General features: G+C 45.0%; 1 long non-coding RNA gene across 1 annotated transcript in view; it reads right to left on the bottom strand.

The window, feature by feature from the left end:
• Positions 1-237: 237 nt before the first annotated feature.
• The window catches only part of LOC145360461 (uncharacterized), a 43679-nt gene continuing 19679 nt past the window's right edge, over positions 238-24237 (bottom strand). Inside the window, exons 2-3 of the long non-coding RNA XR_013889719.1 lie at positions 23720-23791; positions 238-3959 (exon numbers count right to left, since the gene is read on the bottom strand). This is a non-coding gene — a long non-coding RNA (uncharacterized LOC145360461). The remainder of the gene's footprint in view (positions 3960-23719; positions 23792-24237) is intronic.

Genomic DNA, 24237 nt, shown 5'->3' with positions numbered 1-24237 from the left:
CTCGCAAAACTGGAGCCAATGGGTATCGGAGGGAAACTTTGCATTGGTTTGAATAAAAGCCAGCAATGTAGATGAAAGAATTAATGCATCAAAAACAAAAGTGGAGGCCAACCAGAGGGTCAAATAATAGCTGGAGCCAACAGAGAAATACAATACACAAAAGAACTTTATTATTTTCCTTTAAAAAGCTTTCAAAACTGCAAAAGGAGGAGACAAATTCCAAAACAATCCTTTTTTTTGTGGGCAATCCTGTCACAGAGCAACGGCTCACCTGTTGGTAAAATATTTCATTAAAGTATGTTCCTTTCGGTAAGAGTCATTGAGGGCCTGGGAGTGGGTTAGCCAAGGTCAAAGGCCAGTAGGTCATGAGCAGGAACGAGACACCTGGCCAGTGCAGCAGGTTGGCTTTAATGACCTTTGAACTGTTAATGGTAGGAGCTGGACCCAGACCTGAGGGGGATTTCAGTCCATTATACAGAGAGGATCCAGTCAGCAGAGAGACATGGGAAACTCTAAAACTCCCCCATGTCCCCAATATCAGACCATGCCTTTCCATATATTTTACCCGACTCACCACCAGCTTACTCCTCCTTCTTCATCCAGCCACATCCCCCCACAACCATGACAAGATTTAAGCAAATTACTGCAGATGCTGGAATCTGAAACCAAAAGAGAAAACGCTGGAAAATCTCAGTGAGTCTGGCAGCATCTGTAAGGAGAAAAAGCTGACGTTTTGAGTACAGATGTCAGCTTTGACAAAGGGTCATCTGGTTTCACGTTAAGATTTAATTGGGTTTGAAGTAGTTTTCAGCCTAGCTCCCACGGGATGTGGGCATAGCTTACAAGGCCAGCATTTGTTGTCCATCCCTAATTACCTTTGAACTGAGTAGCTTGCTCAGCCATTTCAAAGGGCAGTTAAGAGTCAACCACGTTGCTGTGGATCTGGTGTCACATGTAGACCAGACCAGGTAAGGACAGCAGATTTCCTTCCCTAAAGGGGAACCGGATAGTTTTTCTTTTAAACAACAACAGTGGTCACCGTTACTGAGATTCCAGATTTTTATTAAATTTGTTACATTTTTTATTAAATTTGATTTAAATCCGTTGGCGGCATGGTGGCACAGTGGTTAGTACTGCTGCCTCACAGCGCCAGGCAACCTGGATCGATTCCTGATTCAGGTCACTGTCTGCGTGCAGTTTGCTCATTTCCCCCTGCGTCTGTGTAGGTTTCCTCCCATTGTCCAAAGATATGGATTGGCCATGCTAAATTGCCCCTTAGTGTCAGGGAGACTAGCTGGGGTAAATGCATGGGGTTATGGGGATAGAGCCTGGATGGGATTGTCAGTGCAGACTTGATGGGCCGAATGGCCTCCTTCTGCGCTGTAGAATTCTATGATTCTAATCTATGAACTGAATTTCAAATTCCACTTTTGTGGGATTTGAATGCCACGATCCAGAGCTTTCGTCTGGGCTTTGGATTACTAGTCTAGTGACAAAACCACTGCACCACTGCTGTGTAGAGTAGAGGAAGTCTGGTTGGGCCATTGTGAAGTGTCGATATTGATATGGTTTGCTTGTTTGGATGTGGTGTGGCCTCCTGGTCAGAGCAATGGATTTCTCAGGGTACTGGGCCTACTGGGAACTCTGGCTGGATTCTTTGGGGTGTCAGGTGGGTCGTTGGATTGGTTCTGCTGGGTGGATTTCCCGGAGTAAGACATCAGAGTGGTTCTGCTAAAGAGCCAAACCTGGGTCTCCCAGTAAATTATTCTGCACCGTCTCCCTCTCCCTCTCCCTCTCTCCTGATCAAGGTCACCAAAGGACTAAAATCGCATAATTTATTGGAAACCTAAATGTTGTCAATCCAAAAGCCAATTTTCCAGTCAGTGCACATCCCAATGTCAAGTCAGTTTTTCTCCACCCACCTTCAGAGCTTGCTGCAGGTAATTATGGAATCCCCACAGTGCAAGAAAGAGGCCATTCGGCCCCTCTGGCCACTCCATCTGCACTTCCCACTGCCTCAGAAAAGCAGCCAGTATAATTAAGGATCCCATGCACCCCGATATTCTCTCTCCCACCTTTTTCCATCAGGAAAAAAGGTACGGAAGTCTGGGGTCACGTACCAACTGACTCAAGAACAGCTTCTTCCCTGCTGCTGGGACTTAGACTTTTGAATAGACTTACCTCACATTACGTTGATCTTTCTCTACACCCTAGCTGTGACTGTAACACTACATTCTGCACCCTCTCCTTTCCCTCTCCCCTATGTACTCTATGAACGGTATGCTTTGTCTGTATAGTGTGCAAGAAACAATACTTTTTACTATATCCCAATACATGTGACAATAAATCATAGAATTCCTACAGTGCCGAAGGAGACCATTCGCCCCATCGAGCCTGTACCCATTCAGGCCTTATCCACTGTCACCCGATGTGCTTACCCTGCTAGTCCCCCTGACATTAAGGGCAATTTAGCTTGACCAATGCATCTAATCTGCACATCTTTAAAGTGTGGGAGGAAACTGGAGCACTGGAGGAAACCCATACAGACATGGGAAGAATGTGCAAACTCCACACAGACAGTGACCCAAGCTGGGCATCGAACCCGGGTCCTTAGTTCAATTCAAATCATCGAGTCTGCACTGACTCTGAAAGAGCAACCCTCTCAGAGCCTGCCCTCCACCCTATTCCCCCTAACCCCATGCATTTACCATGGCCAATGCATCTAATCTAAACTGCATATCTAGAATGTATCCTAGAGGGACCACAAATATTGCATTTTTGGCCTGAAAGGCTCTGTTTTTTTTCTGTGCCTCGCAGATTGAGGTGATTGGAGGTTTGGACAGACTGCAAAGTAGCCATTAATCGACCAGCTCTTTCTCATTTGTTACAAAGAGCTGGTCTTGGATCTGCCCATCGATTGCAGACCATATCTTGTTCAGAGGCACATGACCTGCACACTGACAATCTCCCGTCCGGTGAATTATTGAGGAGTTTTAATGGGGGGGGCAGGGCAGGGCTTTTTATATTCCATGCGAAGGCTCAGTTAATGCGGTTATGCCTGGGATTATGAATCCTTTTTTATTTATTGATTTTCAGCACCGTACAAAGTGCTGTCTGTGCGGTTTAATATCAGGAAGGAATGTACAGGGAAAGACTGCAGAAGCTGGAAAGCAGTGTGGGGGTCAGGGACGGCTGAGGATGTGACTGTGGCAGCTGACTGCAGAATATTGACTCCATACTCACATCGCATTAGAGGTTACAAGAGGTCATGTGTTGATACATTCAGTTATGGGCAAGGTTTATCCATTACAGAAACACACAGAATTCGGTGAGGAACTGCAGATGATTCAACAGGCGAGAGACACAGGAACAAGAAGTCATCCTTCATCTCACCTTTCACCCTGGACTCGATCATCAATTTCTAAAACGTGCTGGGAGACGCAGATTCAAGTCCTGCCTCGGTAGCTGGTAGAATTTAAATTCAATTGAACACAAACATATCACTTCACACTTGTCTCCATTACAACCACCAGACATCTTCCACCAAGCTCTCCATGTCGTCTTGAAGTTTCTCACTCTGTTCTTCATAGTTGACACTGCGTCGACATTGAGTGACATCTGCACATCAATGTGTTTAATATGGGGTAGCACAGTGGTTAGCACTGCTGCTTCACAGCACCAAGGTCCTGGATTCAATTCCGGCCTCGGGTCACTGTCTGCGTGGAGTCTGCATATTCTTCCCGTGTCTCCGTGGGTTTCCTCCAGGTGCTCCGGTTTCCTCCCACACTCCAAAGATGTGCAGGTTAGGTGGATTGGCCAAGCTAAACTGCTCCTTAGTGTCGGTAATTAGCAGGGTAAATATGTGGGGTTACGGGGATGGGACCTGGGTGGGATTGTTGTTGGTGCAGGCTCGATGGGCCAAATGGCCTCCTGCACTGTAGAATTCTATGATTCTATTTCTGTGAAAAGCAAAGAAGGAAAACTTGTTTCAGTATAGATGCTATGCCTTCAAATCCCATAAAGTCCTTTAGCAAATACGCTGGATTATCTAAATACACTACACTGGTATAGTGTAGCCTGTGGGCTAGTGTCTAATACAACAATGGCCAAGCAAGAAAAGGACACTATTATGTCCTGAAGGGAAATATGGTCAACTTCAGGATAAGAGGTTTTTAAACTCCAGGCAGAGAGTGTGGACTAATCTGTTTACCTGCAACAAAAGGGTAATAAAGTATGGTTGTTTTCAAGGGGAAAGTTGTAACAACACATGCATGATAATTAAGTCATTCTAATCAATCAAATGGACAGAAATCAAGTATGGCGGCACAGTGGTTAGCACTGCTACCTCACATGGCCAGGGACCCGGGTTCAATTCCCAGTTTGGGTCACTGCCTGTGCGGAGTTTGTACATTCTCCCCCATGTCTGTGTGGGTTCCCTCCAGGCACTCTGGTTTCCTCCCACAGTCTAAAGATGTGCTGGTTAGGTGGATGGGACACGCTACATTGCCCTTTCGTGTCAGGGAGACCAGCTTGGGTCAATACATGGGGTTATGGGGATAGGGCCTGGCTAAGATTGTGGTCGGTGCAGACTTGATGGGTTGAATGGCCTCCTTCTGCACTGTAGGGATTCTATGATTCTAAGTGGAGACAGAAGCCTGATTTTGAATGATTAAGCAGGCAACAGCCACCGCCCTAAACTCCAGCAGCTGCAATAAACCAATCTGCATGTTGCACCCATGATTAAAGTCTCTGTGCTGAACTGAAAGTGTTTGAATCAGTTTCGAGGAATAAAAATTGAAGTTTTGAAGTCAGAATCAGAAAGAAGGAACCACAGAACAGAAGAAAGGAGCTTCAAGCTGAAAACCTGATGAAGTCTGATCCCTCTCCATGTTTGTCCAGCATGAGGATTAAAGACACCCCTACAGGTCCAGTATTTAAATATAAATAGTTAAATCTATGTTTGCATACTTATTATCATAGATTAATAGGGGAATAGAAGCGTTTAAGTGTGATCCAGTGTAAGAATAGTCATAGCTATTTAATGTTTTGTTACATTTTTCTAATAAGACGTGATTTGATTTAAAGATAAAGTTTTTGTGTCCACCAATTGACTGGAGCAAGGATTACAGTTAACAGTGGTTCTCTCAACATGTATCATCTGTACTATACCCACCTCCTGTCACAAAACCATGTTTTTAACATCTTGGCAATCATTAGAAATTCCTATATCCACATTTCTAAAGGGAACTACCTATGTAAACATGTATACAACTTAGACAATGGAATAGAAAATCATATATCCAAGTTTGGGAATACACAAAGATAGGTGGAATTGTAAGCACTGTAAGTTACAAACTGACAGTGGTAGACGAAGTGAACGGACGAAAGGAGGCTGATTAATTTTAATAGAGGCGGATATGTAGCCATCCAGTTTGGGCTTAAAAAGAATCCAGCATACTTTCTAAATGGTGATAAACTAGTAATAATAGGGATTGAAGAAGACAGGATACATGAAAAATATTATAGAATCGTAGAATTACTACAGTGCAGAAGGAGGCCATTCACCCCGTCGAATCTGCACCAACAACAATCCCACCCAGCCCTATCCCCATAACCCCACGTATTTACCCTGATGCTAAGGGGCAATTTAGCATGGCCAATTCACCTAACCCACACATCTTTTGGACTGTGTGGAGTTTGTGCGGAGAGGGATATGGTCCCTGGAAGTGTAGGGGGTTTTAGTTAAGTCGGGCAGCATGGTTGGTGTAGGCTTGGAGGGCGAAGGGCCCATTCCTGTGCTGTAGTTTTCTTTGTTCTTTGAAACCAAGGAGACCCACGCAGACACGGGAAGAATGTATAAATTCCAGGCAGACAGTCATCAGAATTGAACCCAGGTCCCTGGCACTGTGCTAATCACTGTGCCACCGTGACCATTCTAAACTGATAGCAGTCCAAAGGTTAATGGAATGCTGGCCTTTATATTTAGAAGACTAAAGATAATGGGATGGGAAGACACAATTAGACCACACCATGGAATATACATGTTCTGGACCTGGGGGCATTGGCATTAGCAAGAATGCCATTTTATTAGAATGATACCTTCACTCAAATGGTTAAACTGTGAGGAGAGATTCCACAAATTAGGGTTTTATTCCCTAGAAGTTAGAAGGTTTAAGGAGTGGTTTGATCGAAGTTTACCAGGGGAATTAAGAAAAACTCTTTTCACTGATTGGCAAGTTTGGAATTAGGAGGCATTGCGTAGAGATTAGAGCCAGTCATTTAGAATGAAATTCAGAAACTGTCCGACAGACAGAGGGTGATAGATGTTTGACACTCTTTTCCTTAAATAGCAATTGATGTTAGATCAAATATTAATTTTAAAACTGAGGTTTATTTTGCTTAAAGTATTAAGAGATTTGGGAAAAGCCAGCCAATGTTTATCTGAATGGTGCTCAAATGGTTATCTGATCATTAGCTCATTGCTGTTTGTGGGAGCTTGCTGTGTACAAATTAGTTGCCATGTTGGGAAGAAGGCGGCTAAGAGGGGATCTTATTGAAACATATAAGATGATTAGGGGTTTAGATAGGGTGGATAGTGATAGCCTTTTTCCTCGGATGGAGAAAGCTAGCACGAGGGGGCATGACTTTAAATTAAGGGGGGGTAGCTACAGGACGGATGTCAGGGGTAGGTTCTTTACCCAGCGGGTGGTGAGGGATTGGAATGCCCTGCCTGCTGCAGTTGTAGATGCGTCTAGTTTGGGGGCGTTTAAGAGATCTCTGGATAGGTTTATGGACGAAAAGGGATTGGTATAGGCTAGTGGGTCATTGTTTTTGTAACTGGTCGGCGCAACATCGTGGGCCGAAGGGCCTGTTCTGCGCTGTAATGTTCTATGTTCTATGTTCTATGTTTTCTTGCATGATAATAGTGACCATATTGCTTCACAAGGACACACAAGAATGCTGGAGTAGGAGTAGAGCATGTAGCCTAATGAGCCTGGTCCAGCATTCAACATGATGCTGATGGCCTCCTGAGTTTCAACTCCTCTTTCCTGCCATTCCCCATATGCCCAGATTCCCCAAGAGACCAAAAATCAGCCAATTCCCAACCTTAAATATAGTCAATGATGGAGCATCCATAACCATCCAGGTAGAGAATTCCAAAGATTCACAATTCTTTCTCCTCATCTCAATCCTAAAGGATCCTTTATTCTGAGACTGTGCCCCCGTGTTTTAATTTACCCAAATAGTGGAAACACCCTCCCAGTGTCTACACATTCTAGCCCCTTCCAAACTTTGGGATTGATTCTCCCAGCCTCTGCTCTAGCAGCACAGAGGGCTGGGAGACATCAGCAGAGGCCGTTTAACCACTTTCCCACTGGGTGCCATGGCTTCCGTGTATCTCCCAGATTTCCAGCATCATCAGCTCCGCACCAGAAGTTGGAGTGGAGCTGAATAAATTATTTAAATCATGATTTACATGTAATTAGTGGGCCCAGGACTGAAGTCTCCATCCCCTCCATTCTCCCCATGCCAGGGGTATTTCACTCCAGTGGGGTTTACTACCGCTCCCCACTTATGGAAAGCTGGAGTGAAGGGGGGTGATCCACTGAGGCTCCACAAGAGGGTTGGGGGTAAGAGGGGTGTGGTACCCCCTGGAGTGAAGGGAGGCAATGGAAGCTCCCCAGGGGGTATGGAGCAAGGGAGGGGTTAAGGCTGACCTGGAGATGTCTGGGAGACCAGTGATCGGGGTATGGGGGGGATCAGCCTGTGGGGGTGGGGGGAGGTCAGGACTGCGGTTGGGTGTGGGGTGTAGTTGGGGTTTCCGGGGGGAGGGGGATATCGAGGCGGGCTGGGGGCAGAGGGGTTAGGGCTGGCCTGGAGACATCCGGGAGGCCAGCGATTAGAGAGTGGGGGGTGTTCGGAGTGATAGCAATGTGGTGTTGCTGGGCTGGCCAGCAATTGGGAGTTGGCAGTGTGGGATGACTGTAGATGAGCCAACCTCCGCTCCGACAGATCAGCACACGCGCGGCGGCCCCATCAGCGCTATGCTGCCGGCCACAGATTTGCAGCATGATTCACACACTAGTGCGCTCTGCAGTGCACAGAATGTGGGAGATGCATTTTGAAAATTCTGCTGATAAAACCGGAAGGATTTACTCCAGATTTTACATGGAATCGGCACTTAGAATTTTTTGGGGAGAATCTTAGCCCTTGTAAATGAATTTAAATGAGATCAACTCTCAATCTTACAGTATAGATCCAATTCACTCAGCCTCTCGTCATAGGTCAACTCCCTCATCCGAGGCACCAATTTAATGGCCCCCCAGTGTGCTGTCTCCAATATGATTAAATATGGAGATCAAAACTGCCCACAATATTCCAGGTGTGGTGTTACTAAAGCTCTGTACAACTGGAGCAAGAATTCTTTAATCCAATACTCCAATCACTTTGCAATAAGAGCCAACAGACCATGCCACAGGTGCTTGCTGTACCTAAATACCAATGATGAGCATGTGCAAGTCTCTCTGAATAACAACATTGATAAGTTTCACCCCATTCAAAAAATATTCTTGCTATTATTTTCATTTTACAACCAAAACATATTACACTCTATTTGCCAACTTGTTTCACAGTCCCTTAATGGGCGGGACTTTGTCACCTCACTCGACCCAAAACCATAAAATCCCGCCCAAGTTCAATGGGCTTTTCCATGGTCCACCCCTTAATAGAATCCCTACAGTGTAGAAGGAGGTCATTCAGCCCATCGAGTCTGTACTGACCACAATCCCATCCAAGCCCTATTCTCGTAACCCCACAAATTTACTTTGCTGATCCCCCTGACACTAAGGGTCAGTTTAGCATGGCCAGTCTACCTAACCCAACCTTTCCTGTGGGAGGAAACTGGAGCACCCGGAGGAAACCCACGCAGACACGGGGAGAACATGCAAACTCCACACAGACAGTCACCCGAGGCTGGAATTGAGCATGGGTCCCTGGAGCACTGAGGCAGCAGTGCTAACCACTGTGCCAAACCACCGCTCTGATTTCCGTCACAGGCGGGACAGTAAACTTACAGCCATCATTTATTTGCAGTCTCTCTGTATCCTCCTCACAGTTTACATTCCCACCTACCTTTGTATTGTCAGCGTACTTTAGATACATTGTTCTCTGTCTTTTTGTATTCATGGCTGTAAAATGCTTTGCGATGTCCTCAAATTGTGAAAGGCACAATATAAAAAGCAAGCCTTTCTTTAACTGAAGCATTGATGTCACTGGAGCAAGTGAGACCAACCCGGTTACAGAGAGAGAGAGAGAGAGTTGGTGCAGGATGGCTTTGGCAATGACATTTACTGCAGCAAGCAGCCTAATGAAGTGTTACATACTGCTGCTTTAAATTTATAATTCACACTGAGATCACTGTGAAATTGAATAGTCTGCCACTGAAACAGAAATGTTTTATCACAATCACTCACTCCCACCTATTCTCAAAAGACGGTGACATAAAGGGAGAATTTTAGACTGACCCAGACATAAAACCATAGAATCCCGACAGTGCAGGAGGCCCATTGAGTCTGCATCAACCCTCTGATAGAGTATCTTACCCAGGCCCTCTCCCCCGTCCTATCCCCGTAACCCCACACATTTCCTATGGCTAATCCATCTAATCTCTACATTTTAGGGCAATAAGGGGGGAATTAACATGGCCAATCCGCTTAACCTGAATACCTTTGGAGTGTAGGAAAAAATTGGAGCACCTGGAGGAAACCCACACAGACACAGAGAAATCGTGCCAACTCCACACACTCGCTCACAGCCAGAATTAAACCTGAGTCTGTGAGACAGCAGTGCTAACCACTGTGCCTCTGTATTGCCCACTTATCAAATCACTACGGAGCAGTAGGAGGCCATTTGACCCATTGAGACTGCACCAACAATAATCCCATCTGGACCCTGTCCCCTTAACCCCACAGATTTACCCTACTAACCGTCCTGACACTAAAGGGCAATTTAGCATAGCCATCAACCTAACCCGCACATCTTTGGAGTCTGGGAGAAAACTGGAAGAAACCCATGCAGACACAGGGAGAATGTGCAAACTCCACAGTCACCCAAGGCTGGAATCGAACTCAGGTCCCTGGTGCTGTGAGGCAGCAGTGCTAACCACTGTGCCAATTTCCTGGTGTCACATTTTGTTATGTTTCTTTTTACATTGGAAAATTCCATGTTCACTTTGGAGAAGGAACCCTGTCTCTCTTGTATGTGACATGCCTGTGATAATTGCCCTTTAAAGAGGGTTAAGATACCACTCAGATGTACAAACAAGCACTCATTTCAAAAAGAAAATCTACCATAGCCTTTAGTGATCTCTAAGGATCTTCTTTTCAGGACAACATAGAATGGAAAGTAAAAGTTGTATTTAAATTAAATGTCTGTTCCAACAGATGAATTGTTGACTTCACCAGATGATTGAAAAGCTTGTCAATATCTGGATTGTCACTGGCCAAGATGATTGGCAAGAAAATCAAGCAATCTCCTAGTGGGAAAATGCATCAAGCCAAACTGGCCATAGAGAAGACAGTCTCCTGACAGCCAAACAAGCACAAGATGGACTTGCACATTTGCCTTCATCAGTCAGAACATTGAGTACAAAACCTGAGACGTTATGTTACAACTGCACAAGACATTGGTAAGGCCACTTTTGAACTACTGCGTGCAATTCTGGTTGCCCTGCTATAGGAACGATGTTATTAAACTGGAAAGGGTGGAAAATGGATTTGCAAGGATGTTACTAAGACTGGAAAGTTTGAATTATAAGGAGAGGCTGGATCAGCCGGGACTTTCTTCCCTGGCGTGTAGGAGGATGAGGGGTGACCTTATAGAGGTTTATTGGCAGAAATAAGGTGAATAGTCAAGATCTTTTCCCCAGGGTAGAGGAGTCCAAAACTTGAGGGCATTGGTTTAAGGTGAGAGGGGAAAGACTTAAAAGGGACCTGAGGGGCAACTTTTTTACACAGGTGATGCATGTATGAAATGAGCTGCCAGTGGGGGTGGAAGAGTTGAGTATGATTACAACATTTAAAAGGCACTTGGACAGGTATATGGATATGACAGGTTTAGAGCATATGGGCCAAACGCGGGCAAATGGGGCCACTTCTGTTTAGGAAACCTGGTCGGTTTGGATGGATTGGGTCGAAGGGCCTGTTTCTATGCTGTATGTCTCTATGACTCTACATCCTCTATCCAAGAACTAGCATCTGATCATTGGCATATTTATGAAATTAATAAGGATTGCATTATCAAACTGTACATCAGCTTAATGATGAAAAGTCTTTATTTGAACGTATTATTGGGATGATTGGTGAATTCTGAATTACGTTAATAAGAAAGCTTTAAAGTTGACATCCTGTTAAGTGCCAAATACTGCAATACAAAAAAGAAGTGAAGTGAATTGTGGTTATATTTAGGATACGTTTGTACATTTGGGCTCCAGCAAGTCTAGCTTAATAGTCGAAGAAAGAACTGAAGCTTTAAGCTCATTCGCTAGAAGAATGACCTGAGGACAGGACCCCCAGTTAAAGGGTACCAATAAAGTTAAATTGTTGTGGGAAAGCCAGGGGAAATCTTTCCATTGGTTAAGAGTTTCAAATACTGGGTTAGAAGTTGTTAGTTGTGTTTGTTTCAGGCACACATGCATTGGGCTAAACATTATAAAGCAACTCACAGAAAGGGTATAAAAATACAACTGCATCACTGAGGCCTTCGCTCTTGTCGAGGACAATTTCTGGGAGGCATTTATCAAGAGAGCGAGTGAGGAGAAGGGCACCTGCTCAGAGGTTAACATTTACATAGGACGCTGCCAGTCCAAGGATATTTGTCATGGACGAAAGCATTGCCACAGAGTTTAACAAAGCCTCAAGAATTGGGACTTTATTTCTACGCTAAAGGCGCTACAGGAAGATAAGATGCTACTTATCAGCAAGTAGGCGATACCAGCAGGGCTTTAGTAACTGTCTCAGAGGTTTCCCATTAACAAATAAATAAATCCCCCACTCCCCCCCACATCCCAATCCCACCTTACCCCACCCCCCCCCCACACTCCACCCCCTGCAACCCCCACCCCCCAACACACTGCCTGTCTACACTCCTCCCACCCCCCACACCCCAGTACCCCACCCGTCCATACCTCCTGCATCCCCATACCCCAACTCCCCACACACCCAAGCACCCCCCACACACCTCAGCCCGGCCACATGGGCAGCTTGGGTGGCACAGTGGTTAGCATTGCTGCATCACAGTACCAGGGACCCGGGTTCAATTCCCAGCCTTGGGTCACTCTCTGTGTGGCATCTGCATGTTCGCCCATGTCTGCGTGAGTTTCCTCCGGGTGCTCTGGTTTCCTTCCACAGTCTGAAAGACGCGCTGGTTAGATGCTAAAATTCTCCGTCAGTGTACCCGAACAGGTGCCAGAGCATGGCGACTAGGGGATTTTCACAGTGACTTCATTGCAGTGTTAGTGTAAGCCTACTTGTGACACTAATGAAAGTAAACTTTAAAACTTTTAAGAAGTGTTCTTAAAGTGTCTACTGGAGCGACGCAAGAGACTGAAATTGTGCTATGTGTTCTTGTTGTCTTTCTGTTCCCAGATGTTGCTAACAACCACACTTTAAGTTTGTGTTTGTAAAGATCGGAAACTTATTAAGTTTAAATTACCCCATGTGGTCTGGTTCAAAAGAATTAAGAAGCAGATTGAATTGCTTGTGTACATGTCATGTCATTCTCCAATGCAGCTATGAAATGTGGGCCCCTGCAACACTTACACATAACACATTAGTTCCAAGCTAACTAGTTTCTCCCAGCTCTTTCCAGATGTTGCCGATATTAACTGGCCCTATGTTAACAAAGCTGTGCAGAATGGATCTGCAAGTGCACAATTCTGGGAAGATGCGATGATGAATGAAACAAGATCAGCTGAACTCTAACCTATCCCACCTCCCCCATCCTGCACGCCACAGAATCGGAGTGGGCGAGGGGCGGGCAATGGGAATGTCCATTGTCCTGGAGCTGGAGTTTCAGTCTCGCTCGAGTGAGACCATAAAATCCCGCCCCCATGGGTTTTCAATTTCAACACATTGAAGATGAAAGAAGGGGGAATCTAACTGTAGAGTAAAGGGTTAACTTTAATATGGACACACTGAGCATGTGCAAAAGGAGCTTTATTAGCATGATGTCACTCAATGGGAGAGGGTCTCTGACTTGCTGCTCTGTGTTAGCCTAATCTAACCTTTGTAAATGGTTAGCAAGTAAATAAACGTTTTTTGAACAAAGCCCACTGTCTGCAGCGAGACCTCTTCTAGAACAAGAATTTGGGGAGGCAATGGCCGAGTGGTATTATCACTAGACTTAACCCAGAAACTCAGCTAATGTTCTGGAGACCTGGGATCGAATCCAGCCATGGCAGATGGTGGAATTTGAATTCAGTAAAAAAAAAAATCTGGAATTAAGAATCTACTGATGATTATGAAACCATTGCCAATTGTCAGAAACCCATTTGGTTCACTAACGTCCTTTGGGGAAGGAAATCTGCTGTCCTTACCTGGTCTGGCCTACATGTGACTTCAGAGCCACAGCAATGTGGTTGACTCTCAACTGCCCTCCATGGGGAATAAATGCTGGCCCAGCCAGTGACGCCCATGTCCCACAAATAAATAAAAAGAAGAAGGTACCACATCCTCAGACAAATCCATGATTACAAAATAACTATCGTGGAAATATTTATTAACAGACGCATTAATTGCTGTACTTATGGTAACTGCCTCGGCTATTACCACTTATTGCGTTTCTTCAAATGGGAATGATTAAGCAGTCAGGAGATGCTCAGGCAGCACTTTCCAAGTTTGAGGAATCAATACTGCTTCTGATGAATGGAGTGTCCTCAGCACAACAACATCAGCAGGGAAATCACTTCAACACATCATGCGTAATTCATCAGACTGCACTCCCTTCACATTTCCAATCTGCAGCTTCCTTCTCTCCATCTTTCATACCTCGTGGCACAGTGGTTAGCGTTGCTGCCAGGACCCTGGATTTGATTCCCGGCTTAGGTCACTGTCTGTGCGGAGTTTGCACGTTCTCCTTTTGTCTGGGTGCTCCAGTTTCCTCCCACAGTCAAAGGTCTTGGTTAGACGCACTGGCCATGTTAAATTGCCCCTTAGTGTCCCGAGGTGCATTGGTTATAAGGATTAGTGAGTAAATATCTGGAGTTACAGGGATAGAGCCTAGGTAGGATTGTTGTCCGTGCAGACCTGCTGGGCCAAATGGCCTCCTTCCACACTGAAGGGTTTCTATGATTTCTATAATCTTTCTTTATTGAATGACAATGTTGACCCCACCACAGACCTTAATTGCAAATGGAACATCTTCACCAAGAATCTTCACTTCTATCCCTATGTCAACCCCCTCGACAGTTCCGTTCTCCATGGAATCTGAACCCCAACCCAGTCATCAACACAAATCCCACATAAAGCAAAGCTCTCATTCCTCTTAAACGTTCTGAGCAAGAAAAAGAAAATCATCCTCAACACTCCTCTTACCTGTAACATCTTAAACCCCTCTCCCTCTTGGGTGCAAATTGATAAGAACTGAACTACCCACTGAATAGTTTTTTCACTCCAAGAAATCTCCTGTTATTGAAGCTTTTTTGCGACACAACTATGTTAAAAAGTCAGAATGAAATGAGAATTGGCTTAAAAAAAAGAAACTGATTGACTGCATTATGGTTCCCACGTGAAATCCCACCGGAGTGAATGGCTGGAGAATTCCAACCTTTGTTTTTAAAGCGGAGATATTTAGATTTCTGATAACGTCTCACCTTGTTTATCAGTTGATAGGTGGAAGGTTGAAGTCAGATCAGCCAGGCTTTTATTAAACATTTGTGCAGAGTTGATGGAACGAGTGGCCTATCAAGCCCCTAATTTGAATGCTATTAAAGCAAAGATGGACCAATTTGGAAGTACATCAGACAGACGCGAAAATAAGTTTGATGAGAGACAGTACAATGGTAACTTGCTTTCAAAGTGCATGGCCCCACATTGGGGATTCCCATGGCAACATAAATGAACCATCAACATTTTCAGAAACAAAGATCCAGAGGTTGCAGGCGGAAAGGCCATTTCAAAAACCACACTGAGGATCCTATCTCAGCTTACACTTTCAACATAGCTCACTAATTATTAGCAGCAACGGGATAGCTTTTGGAAGGACAAAAGAATTGAAGCATTAGATAGAGAAAACACAAATGTATCTCCCAAAGAGAAGATAAAATGGATTGAACTACAGGATCTTAAAAGATTACAGCACAAAGACGGAAGAGGGGCTTGGTTAAAAAAAAACACTGGGTCAGAAAATCAGTGTGGACTCAATGGGCTGAATGGCCTCTTCTAAACTGTAGGGATTCTATGATTCTACAAGAAGAAACAGTACATGATTCCTTGAAAGTGGTAGACAGGATGATGAAGAAGGCATTTGGCACACTTGCCTTCATCATCAGAGCATTGAGTACAGGAGTTGGGATGTTATTGGTGAGGCCACATTTGAAGTACTGTCTACAGATCTGGTCACCCTGCTGTAGAAAGGATGTTATTAAACTGGAAAGGGTGCAAAAAAAGATTTAATAGGAAATTACTGTAATGGGAAGGTTTGAATTTTAAGGAGAATCTGGATAGGCTGGGACTTTTTTCCTTGGAGCATAGGAGGATGAGAGGTGACCTTATAGAGGTTTATAAAATCATGAGGGGCATAGATAGGGTGAATAGTCCAAGGTCTTTTCCCCAAGATAGGGGAGTCCAAAACTAAAGCATGTAGGTTTAAGGTGAGAGGGGAAAAGTTTGAAAGGGACCCAAGGGGCAACTTTTTCACACAGAGGGTAGTGCGCGTATGGAATGAGCTGCCAGAGGAGGTAGTAGAGGTGGGTACAATACTTACAATATTTAAAATACGTTCGGACAGTATATGGATAGGAAAGGTTTAGAGAGATAGATAGGCAATAAGAACTAGCTCAGTTTAGGAACCTAGTCAGCATGGACAAGTTGGGCTGAAGGGCCTTTTCCGTGCTGTAAATCGCTGACTCATTCAGTCCGGAATCTTTGCAAGAGGAATTCAAGTCTCAATCCATTGCCCCCACGTCCTGGATTGTGAATGGTGAATGCATCTATTTACTCTTACATTGAAAAAGGCTGTGGACTCTGCCTCAACTGTGTGGATAGGAGATTGAAATGATAGCACAGGACAGGAGTAAACACAGGACTTCACGTTGCAAGGATTACTGCTATCATCTGGATTTTACCGATACGAGAATGAGATGTCTTGTTGGAGGAGCCAGCGTGTGGTTACACGGGTGAAAGGTATTTTGATTATTTGGAAAGACTGTTATTATTACAGAAAAATTGAGGGAACGGGGAAACGGTGAACACGATGCCCAAAACAAAGGTTAGAATTCCTAGAATCCTGTCTAAAAAAGACAGGATGGACTTATTCACCCAATGGTCTTGCTCAAAATGTTTGAAAAAATAGACCTTCAACAGAGTCTTTGAAATGGAAAGTGAGATTGGAAAATGAACCAAACAAAAGCCATCTTCCTCTCAGGGAGCTGTGTAAAGCTGCCATCTGGCTGGACGGGGGTGGAATGGAGAGCTCATGGACACTCTGAGAGATTACTTTGGCAGAATCTGAGAGGGAGCAGCTGCCAGAGGGGTAAGCGGACGAGGAGTTGACACTTCTTATCAGTGGAGTCACACCTCGCAGCACCAGAAGGGAGGAAGCTGGATTATCAACAAAGATATTAACATCCAAGATTCCTGCTCAGAGGAGTTACTGGAAACCCAAATTGGGAGGGAGTTCAATGTGGGAACTGTTATTAATACAAAATGCCTCACTTTTGTTACTTCACTTTCATTGGACTGGGAATCTATGTTAAAACACATTCCCACGATGGTATTTTTGTACATTCAGAGAATAGAATCATAGCATTGCTACAGTGCAGAAAGAGGCCACTCAGCCCATCAAGTCTGCACCTACTCTCCAACAGAACATCTCACCTAGGCCCACTACCCACCTTATCCCCTAACACCATGCATTTACCCCACTAATCCACCTAACCACACCTCTGGACACTAAGGGACAATTTAGCATGACCAATCAACCTAACCCGAACATCTTTGGGCTGTGGGAGGAAAGCGGAGCACCCGGAGGAAACCCATGCAGACATGGGGAGAATGTGCAAACTCCACCTAGACAGTGACCCAAGCTGGGAATCGAACCCGGGTCCCTGGTGCTGTGAGGCTATGCCACCGTGCTGCCCCTCAAAACATTGGCTGGATTTCTCCAAGCTCTCCTGCAGCTGGGATTCTCCTGTCCCACTGGCAATGGTGGTGGGTGTTAGAGACTGGAGAGTTCTGCCCTTTAGGCCTTGCTGTCTCTCTTCACAGAAACTGTCAGATCCGCCAAGATTTTCCAGCCGTTTCTGTTTTCGATTCAGATTCCAGCATGTGGAGTAATTGGCTTTTATTTCAGGGGCCTTCAGTGTTCTACTTAGGAAGGGGCAGCAGGGTGGGGGGGGGGGCGGTGGCAGGAGAATGGGGGGGGCGGTGGCAGGAGAATGGGGGGGGCGGTGGCAGGAGAATGGGGGGGGCGGTGGCAGGAGAATGGGGGGGGCGGTGGCAGGAGAATGGGGGGGGCGGGTGGCAGGAGAATGGGTGGGGGGGCGGGTGGGGAATGGCATGGGGGGAGGGGGAAGCAGGCAGGAGGACGTGGGGCGATAGAGACATGAGTGCGTCTCACCCAGTGCCCGCTGCGCGCATGACACGCATCGTTGGTGACCTTTTATTCAACCCCGGGTAATATATGTCTCTCATTTGGAAGAATGTCATTGATTTGTGACCAAATTCAATTCTGCTCAGTAGCTGCAAGCTCCTCGATTTGACCTTGTGAACGTTGCAATCTGATCTTGTGGGGAAGGAGGAGTTTTATCGGACGTCAACTGCATGCACCAGCTGATGGAACACTGCGATGGGGTGACGTCAAAACACTGCCACTTCATCAGTGCAAGATTCATGTCTGCTACTCACAGGTACGAGAATCAGTGCAGCTTCTCCATGCCTGCTCTGTGCTGAAAGCTGACAATACAGCAGATCGATAGTAATAACGAGATACTTTCAATTATTTAGGAGGACTTGGCGTCTGAGATTATTTGAAAGACATCCCGCATTTTATTCACATTAGCACCATCGAGTCACCCCTGCCTTAAAAGCTTCAGATGAGATTGAAAGGCTAATGCGTCGCGACATCTGACACTCACCATGGAAGGAGCAGATGGTAATTATTAAACACACTCTAACAGGTTTGACACAAAATATTAACACTACACAAACCAATGCATCTCTTTCAACACGCACTTAACAAACTCCTACTCAATACTGATGATGGAGGATAATTGCGTCACGGTGCTGTATATACTTCAATCGTAAAATATCTGCAAAAGCGGTACAGACATTCCAAAGTGGCCAACGCCCAAGATGCAATAATGTTCATCTTCTCTACATTCATCACCTTGCATTCTGAGTTGCTTCAATTCAGCCCAAGGAACATTGCAGACACTTCAAAATGCTCGTTACGAATGGTGCAAAGGTGTTTTTAATTTTGTTTTAGAATCCCGACAGTGCAGAAGGAGGCCACTCGGCCCACTGAGTCTGCACTGACTCTCCAACAGAGCACTCAGCCTAAACCCATTCCCCCACCCTATCACCACAACCCTGTGCATTTAGCATGGCCAATCCACCTAACCTGCACATCTTTGGACTCTAAGGGACAATTTAGCATAGCCAATCCCCAAAACCTGCACATCTTTGGACACTAAGGGGCAACTTAGCATGGCCAATCCACCTAACATGCACATTTTTGGACTCTAGGGGACCATTTAACAAGGCCAATCCACCTCACCTGCATATCTTTGGACACTAAGGGGCAATTTAGCATGGCCAATCTGCCTAACTTACACATCTTTAGACTGCAGGAGGAAACCGGAGCACCTGGAGCAAACCCACGCAGACATGGGGTGAACATGCAAACTCCACACAGTTGTTCAAGCCATGAATTGAACTCAGGTCCCTGGTGCTGTGAGGCAGCAGTGCTAACCACTGTGCCACCATGCCCCTCTGTTATCTACATAGATCCGGTTGCACTCAAGTGATTCCATACAGTTGTGATACATGTAATATTCACTGCATACATTCACTGTGAGTCATATGGCCTGACAGGGTTCTATACAATTCCTCTTCCCTCCGTGGCAGGTACACAGGACCGAGTAGCTCGCAAACATATTCCACCATTTAATCAGATTTCAGCCAACTAACCAAGCAATTCCATCCACCTGCCTTGTTTCCAGGTCACTCCAAAGATGATGTGGAGATGCTGGCATTGGACTGGGGTAAACACCTATCTCCACTTATCTATCAGGTGAAACTGCACCATACCACAGACTGCAGCATAGTGGTATTGTCATTGGACTAGGAGACCCAGGATAATGTTCTGGGGACCCAGGTTCAAATCCTACCAGGACGGATGATGGAATCTGAATACAATAAATAAATCTGGAGTTAAGAATCTACTGATGACTATGAAACCATTGTCGATTGCCAGAAAAAAAAACCCATCTTGTTCACTAATGTCCTTTAGGGAAGGAAATTTGTCTTCCTCATCTGGTCTGACCCATAATAATGGGCGGCACAGTGGCACAATGGTTAGCACTGCTGCCTCGCAGCGACAGGGACCCGGGTTCAATTCCAGCCTGTGGGTGACTGTGTGGAGTTCGCACGTTCTCCCCATGTCTGCGTGGGTTTCCTCTGAGTGTGCCAGTTTCCTCCCACAATCCAATATTGTGCAGGTTAAGTGATTTAGCCATGCTAAATTGCCCCTTAGTGTCCAAAGATGTACAGGTTAGGTGGATTGGCCATGCTAAATTTCCCTTTTATGTCCAAAGATGTGTAAATTTGGTGGATTGGCCATGCTAAATTGCCCCTTAGTGTCCAAAGATATGTGGGTTAGGTGGATTGGCCAAGCTAAATGTGCAGGGTAGCGACAGTAGAGCAGGGGAGTGCTCTTTGGAGGGTAGGTGCTGACTCGATGGCCCCTGTCTGCACTGTAGGAATTCTATGATTCTATGAAGAAAGAAATGGTAGTTTTAATGATCATTGAAAAGTTTGGGCATTGACCTTGATTTAGATTATTCCCTGACTCTCAAAATTGCATTCTCCAAGATGTTTATTTTGGTGCTTGGAAACATGCTTCTAGAACACAGATGGAAAGTAGGTGCCTGGGTTCATAATAAACCATCAAAGAGATAATTAATCTGGGAGCCTTGAGGGCAAATTCTCAGGAAAAGGATTGGTCTTTGCCACGGAATGTCGAGACTTGGATCATGTTCCTCTTAAACCTTCTTATTGCAAATGAAGCGCAGCTCACATCCAAATCCTTTACCTTTTCTATCATCGCTAATTAGGCTTTACTTTCTTGTACACAAAGGCTACAGTTCCTGTTTGTCAATGTGTTAATTATCATCAACTCATTCAATCCATTCTTCATTTTTACTTCATTCACTAGTCTGGATATCTGTCAATAGCCCCAAATCCTGTCACCTGGTGCCACAGCCCCAGTGAATATTCGTTCTCCAAACATTATACATTTTGTGCCATGCAAGGGAACTTAAGCAACAGATTGGCTTTGGGAAGATCAACTGAAAAAAGTGTAGTGGAGTTTTATGTGATCGGGAATTGTTGCTGAAAGAAAGAATGTAAAGAAGATAGTTGCGATAGTTATATAGATAGAATCATAGAATCCCTATAGAGTAGAATGAAGCCATTCGGCCCATCCAATCTGTACCAATAACAATTCCATCCAGGGCCTATCCTGGTAACCCATGTATTTACCCTGCTAATTCCCCAGACTCTAAGCGTGGGATTTTCCGGCAGCACTCACACCAAGGCTGGAAATTCCCACCCAAGGCCAATTGCATGGTCCGCACCCACCCACTACAATTTCTGTGCAGGCAGGATGGGAATGCAGGCAGGATGGGAACATTCTGCCCTAAGGGACAATTTGGCATGGCCAATCCACTTAACCCACACATCTTTGGAGTGTGGGAGTAAACTGGAGTACCCAGAGTGAACCCACGCAGACACGGGGAGAATGTGCAGACTCCATACAGACAGTGAGGGGAGAATGTGCAGTGACCCAAGACTGGGAATCAAACCAGGATCCCTGGCACTGTGAGGCAGCAGTGCTAACCACTGTGCCACCATCCGTCCTTATATAGTGCAGAAACTTAGCAGCTTCAGGAAGAGAGGATAGCAATGCGTTAGTAATCAGTCGCAGAGGCTGAGGTGGTGGTAATGACTCACAAGAAAGGACAAAACCAGGAGCCAGCACACTGGGGAATCAATAAAGATTGTGAGAGCACTGAAGATACTGGCTGAGAAGAGTTTGAAATGATTAGATTTGATTTGATATTTTATAATACAATAAATTTGATTTATTATTGTCACGTGTATTGAGACACAGTGAAAAATATTGTTTCTTGTGTGCTACACAGACAAAGCATACCATTCATAGAGGAGGAAAGGAGACAGTGCAGAATGTAGTGTTACAGTCATAGCTAGGGTGTAGAGAAAGATCAACTTAGCGTGAGGTAGATCCATTTAGAAGTCTGACAGCATCAGGGAGGATCATTTGTTGCAGAGAGAGAGGAAATGTGTGAGAAGAGTGATGGAAATTGGGCTGCCAGAATGAAGGAGAGCAGGAAGGTCTCAGACCAGACAGAAGATATGGTGGCTGGAGGTTCCAATGCAGTAGGACTGGGAGATGGAAAAGGATGATCAGGCAGCAATGCAGAAACCTCAAATAAAATGGGAGAAGCTGAAAGAAGAAAGGGAGAGCAGGAGACTCATAAACAAAACCAGGGAGAATTTGTGGTGATGTGGCCCCTTTAAGGGGCGATTCTTTCAGGGTCACACGATTGGTTCAGACCTATAGAACAGAAGCACGGGAAGTCAGATAAATCTGTAGGGAGGGGACGGGTCCTGGAAACTCTGGTGGAGCCAGGGAGGAGGAGAGAGCAAACCTGTCTGATATGGCCATCAGATTCTTAGTGCGTAGATAGTTATCATCATTTCATGAACACTTCTTGTTGATGGAGCCACATCAAATCACATCCAGTTATCACAGAATTTCACCACTCTCTACTAGACAGAAAAATAAAAAGTCCAGAGGGCCAGAAATCCCAAAGTGACAACTCACAGACAGACTCCAAAGCAACCCTTCATAAGCTTAAATCTCAAACCCAGGTGTGAGGAAATTTAGAATCCTATGCCAGTGATATGCAAGTGGACGGGTCATTCAAGAGGCGGCTGGACATAGCACTTGGGGCGAATGGGATCAAAGTTTATGGGGAGAAACAGGATTAGGTTATTGAGTTGGATAATCAGCCATGATCATGATGAATGGCGGAGCAGGCTCCAAGGGCCAAATGGCCTCGTCCTGCTCTTACCTTTTGTGTTTCTATTTACAGGCACGGTACAAAGTGTATCGGGCAGGACAGAACGCACAAACAAAACAACAATTAAACACCATTGAAGACACTGGCTGAGGAGCTCAACAAAGGATCCGAATCATATACTTTAAACCTGGACTAACTCTATAAGGTGCCTCTGAGAGAAACAGCCTTGATGGTTAATGGCAGATCTGTTAGAAATGTCAACACAGGAGCCACAGTTATAGGTGAACAAGGGTTCCGATACCTCCAGAAAAGCCTGCAACTCTAGAGATTGGGTAATTCATTTTGTCTATGTAAGCAGGAGAAAGACAGTAGGGTCAGTTACAGGGATAGTATCCTACGGAAAGTAAACAGCACCTTACCTGTTCTAATGATTGAGGGTCACACACTTTCTATTATGGGTCAAGATTGGTTGAAGCAGATAATTAGAGTAGCTGAGACATTAAATATTCAAGATGGAGTTTTTCAAGAGTTACTGCGCAGATACTCTGAGGTTTTCCAAAAGGAACTGGATGAATAAAAGGGGCTAAAGCCAAAATCAATTGGAACCCCAAGGTTACACCTAAATTCTCCCGCCCAGTACCTTACGCACTTCATAAAGTAAAAGTAGGGTGAGTAATCTGTACAGTCCTCTGAATGGGCTGCACCTTTAGTCCCTGTTCTAAAGCCAGCTCACACTGTAAGAATCTGAGGATGAGAAATTAACTGCAAACTGAGGAGCCCTGGTAAATAAATACCCCATTCTGAGAATCAAGGACCTCTGTGCAAAAGTAGCAGGTGGCCTTAAGTATGCAGAGTTAGATCTCAGTCATGTCTACCAGCAGCTGGAGTTGGGTGAAGATTCCAGAGGTTGTTCACTATCAACACCCACAAAGGGCTATACTAGAATACATGCTCACCCTTTGGAATCTCATCAGCCTGTGCCATTTTCCAGCATACAATGGAAAGTTTATTGCACAGCATTCCCAAAGTAGTCATGTAGCTGGATGACGTGCTAATTAACGAGTGCACCCTGGGGAGCACAGGGCAAACCTAGAAGAGGCCCTAAAAAGATTTAAAGAAGTGGGCGTCCTCTTAAAATGAGATAAATGCACTTTCCAAACTGATGAAGTTACATACCTGGGTTTTGAGGTAGACATCAAGGAACTACACCTCTTAGATGACAAAGTTAAATCTATGAAAGAAGTACCACTGCCAAAAAATGTATCAGAGTTAAATTAATTCTTAAGGATGGTGATTTATTGCAGCAGATTCTTACAAAATGTCTACAAATTTAGCCCCCACACCAGCTTTTGAAGAAGCAGCCATGATGGAAATGGGGAGAACACAAAATGAGGTGTTTGCTGAAGTAAAGTCTTACAGTCATCAACACTCCTTTACATTTTGATCTAACCAAACCATTGGTAGTTACCTTTGATGCATCTCCATAGTCCAAAGATGTGCATGTTAGGTTGATTGGCCATGCTAAATTGTGTCAGAGGGATTAACAAGATATGTGGTGTGACGGCGAGAGGTGGGATTGTTGTCTATGCAGGCTTGATGAGCTGAATGGCCTCCTCCTGCAGTGTAGGGATTCTATATGGAGTGGGAGCAGTCCTGTCCCACAAGATGTCCCATGGAGTTGAGAGACCAACTGG

The sequence above is a fragment of the Carcharhinus amblyrhynchos genome, chromosome 31 (genome assembly GCF_965287045.1).
Source record: "Carcharhinus amblyrhynchos chromosome 31, sCarAmb.v2.hapA, whole genome shotgun sequence".
NCBI lineage: Eukaryota > Metazoa > Chordata > Chondrichthyes > Carcharhiniformes > Carcharhinidae > Carcharhinus > Carcharhinus amblyrhynchos.
This window is presented reverse-complemented; position numbering and strand designations above follow the sequence as displayed.